This window comes from Perna viridis, chromosome 1, assembly GCF_037379345.1.
Source record: "Perna viridis isolate PV_CMFRI_1.1 ecotype Kerala chromosome 1, ASM3737934v1, whole genome shotgun sequence".
Classification (NCBI taxonomy): domain Eukaryota; kingdom Metazoa; phylum Mollusca; class Bivalvia; order Mytilida; family Mytilidae; genus Perna; species Perna viridis.
Window position 1 is genome coordinate 32,492,581 of NC_142445.1, and position 4,042 is coordinate 32,496,622.

A 4,042-nucleotide genomic window follows, 5' to 3' on the forward strand; every position below is an offset into this window, starting at 1 on the left:
GCATCTACCCCAAAGAACTTGAGATAAAGGATACTACAGACACTATGAAGTTAGGCTCATATCTATACCTACACTTAGAGGTCAATAGTAAAGGAAAACTATTGACCAAACTTTACTACAAACGTAATGACTTTCCTTTCACCTGTGGCAACATCCCTTCAGCGCCTGCATATGGAGTTTTCATATCACAACTCATACGTTATGCCAGAGCTTGCCGTAACTACGCTGAGTTTTTGTATCGCGCTAGACTTCTTACAATTAGGCTTCTGAAACAGGGTTATGTTTCTACAAGATTTAACTCATCGCTACATTAGTTTTATGGTCGTCATCATGAACTCGTGGATCGTTACCGTGTATCCATCTGCACCATGAAAACTGATTTGATCAACGTGTTATAGTTTTCCTTTCCTCGTTCGTCTACCCTAGACATGACTTTTTATGAGCAACTCGGTGGGTGGGTGTTTACAGAAAAGCAGAGGACGCTTACCCTACCTTTACACCTGGTCCATGCTCCAAGTTTTTAGTGGAGTCCGAGTTGCTCATTTACTTTTGTCACTTTGTGTGTATTATTTTAGTTGCTCTGTGTTTTTTGTTGTGTTTGTCTGTTTTCTATGTCTGGTCTTTGTCCCTGGATCGCGTTCTTTTGATTTCCGCCTGAATCTTAGTTCCCTTGATTACTCTTTTCAAAATCGAACCAAAATAAAAAGAGATTATTTTGGTCTCTTACAACTCGATAACCGTGAAGGATATCTGATGGAAAAACACAGGCAGGATTCAAATGCAAAAATAAATAAATAAAATAATAAATAAAAATTTAAATCTATGACAGAAGTCTTCAACGTCGCCAATCGTCAAATATTCTTTACCACTGATTTTACTTGCTTTCAATATCCAGCGGGTAAATTCAATTCTCTGCTAAACTTAACTCCCAATCAATCAGTAATTTTCTCCTTTTCACCATAAAACGTGGCGTATGGACTTGGTTCAGAATTCAATAAATTACAGAAACTTTTAGGTTGATTTAGGGAAGATAATGCAAGGATGATCATTGATAATATTAATATTTGTTCTTTTCCATTTCTGATCTTTTGACATCGTTCTTTTGTACATTACTAGCAAAATGATTTTATTCCTTTTTCGAAAATATACTTGACATTTTAGAACTATATTGTGTCGGTTTTAAAAGCTCATTAGAACTTGTGCTGTAACATTTTATATGTACCAACTTTAAATAAAGCTTTTGAACTTTGAACACCGTTGTATAATACAACATTTTGTCAATCGGCAAACTTCTTGCTTGAGAATCTGTTTTATTCTTAAATTTCCCTTTTTTAATATTTTGTCGTCTTCAGCACAATAAAAGCATAATTTTTGCTTGACAATATGATTGATACAAGAAGACCTCCATAATAAATGCCAGACAGAAATTGCGTACAGTTCGCGTATGCTATTAACGATCATTTTCTTTCACATCGCGGTAGATTTTAGTGGGTACGAGCTACCATTCTTTCGTCTAAATGGCCTGGAATACGTTTAATTGTGCATTACCTTGGCTCATTAGAAAGGTAAAATGCTACATAAATGTGTTTGAATATACAACGGCTTATTTGAAGTAGGGTACTTGAAAAAAATTGCCCATTACAGGTGAAATAGAAGAAAATATGAAAGTCCAAAAATTGCCATTTTATGAAAAACTCATTATTGTCAGCTTTAAACCGAAAATAACTCGCCTGAAAAGAGAAAACATTTTGAATACATCAAAAATTAAAACAATAGTACCCAACATGTCTTTTTTACATCAATTATGTGCTAAAAATTAACATTTTGGTTCATGTTTATGTATTCTTTTCATAGGTGGGTGGCAATTTTTCACCTAATTGGACTTGGAAAAGTTCAAACATTTATTATTCGGGCTCGTTAGAAAGCTAAGACACTATATAATTGTATTTGAATATACAAAAGCTTGTTTGAAGTACGACTACGGTATTTGAAAACAAAAATTGCCAATTATAGGTGAAATGGAAGGAAATATGAAATTCCGAAAATTCCTCGTTTTATGAAAAATTCATTATTGTCACATTGAATCTGAAAAATACGCGCCTGAAAAGATATGTTGGATACGTCTATAATTAAAACAATAGTACCCAACATGTCTATTTTACAACGTTTATATATCAATAATTAAAGGGAAATACCACCTTTGCATTAAGTTGGGCCCTTATGATAAATCATACCCACGTAAACAAAAATAACCTTTAAAGCAAAATGCGCTTTAAAAAAATGCTCAAGGCTATGCAAAGTTCGAAATCCTTGAAATATAAGTGGATAGCCATCTTGCAGAACTCTCCTATCTGAAGGAAGATCATAGCTAGATTATATGGGGTGCGTTCAGAGTATTGCTGTTGGTAATTTTCTGCTTGTGCCACTGGTTCCATTGTCTAGCATAGGTACCAAAGTTGAACATTAAACTCTGCACGCAAATTAATTACCAATGATAACATCAGGAACCAATTGTACCAGTGGTACCTCTTGCACCATTGTGCGCCGACGGTACCGTAGGCTATCATATTACCAATGATACCAATTATGCCAGTGGTAATAATTGCGCCAATGGACACCATGGGTACCAAAAGCTGTCCTATTTCCAATAATACCAATGGTACGCTGACTACCAATGACATTCCAAATGTACTTATGGTGTGATTTTTGTACCAATTTCTTTCCAACTGTAACAATGGTTTGCATATTGTACCAATTACTTACCAGATGTACCAGTGGTGTTGCATTGTCACAAGTAGCTTACCAACGGTAATATTAGGTATCTTTTGTCTACTTAATATAAACAATAAGGTTAAGAGTGAAAATGGTCATTAGAATTTTAACAGCTTTTTTCTCCCAACAACAACAGGAGAAAACGTCACTTATGCATATGGCTTTTCACCACCAAATTACTAGGAACTAACAATTCCAAGTTACTCGCCAGATGATTTTAAGTCACATTTCCGTCTTACAAGAGAGACATTTCACAGAATATGCATGCGTTTATCTCGCACCGAGGAATATAACAAACTAAAACGGCCTACTCCAGATGTGGAGAAAGATCTGTTGATGTTTCTATGGTACATTGAAAACCTAGAATGTTTCAGATCAATGGCAGATAGATTTGGAACATCTAAAGGTAGCTATCACGCAGTCATCAAGCGAATGTCATCTACATTGGCAGGAGTAATGCCCGAGGTAATACGACTACCCAATACCCAAGCTGAATTCGTTGAAACTAGCAGACAATTCAGTGGAAAATCACAGCTACAGAACGTTATTGGTGCAATTGATGGCTGTCATATACCAATTAAAGCACCAACACGGCAACCTCATGCATATTTTAACAGAAAACATTTTTATTCTATTGTTCTGCTTGGATGTTGCAATGCCAAAATGGAATTCAGTTATGTCTGGACACGTAATCCAGGCTGTACTCATGACGCTACAGTATTGAGTTCAGATTTGTTCCAAAACAGTAAAAAAATTCTACCTGGACACTATCTACTTGGTGATTCTGCCTTTCCAGTTTTGGGATGGCTGATAACTCTATTCCGTAATTTGGGTAACCTTATACAACAGCAGAAACGTTTTAATAAAATACACAGCCAATCTCGGCAAGTAATTGAGAGAGCAGTTGGAATGCTGAAATGTAGATTTAGGAGATTGCTGAGGTTTGACATATCAGACATTGCATTACTAGTTGACTCTGTAATGGCTGCATGTGTTTTGCAAAATTTATGTCTTTATGAGAATGATGTATTTGACTTACCAGATACTGAAGACGATTATATGTGCAATGTTGACAATGGATATGCAAGAGGACACCAGCTGCAAGGCATTCACCTCAGACAGCAATTAATGAACCAAATTCTGTAATTTTGATACTTGATTGACTGATTGTATGAATAAAGATGTTCATATGAAATTATAACTTTAATGAAAACAAACAAAAAATTAAATTCACATGATCACATCTTGTTATATCATGTGTATCAAATAA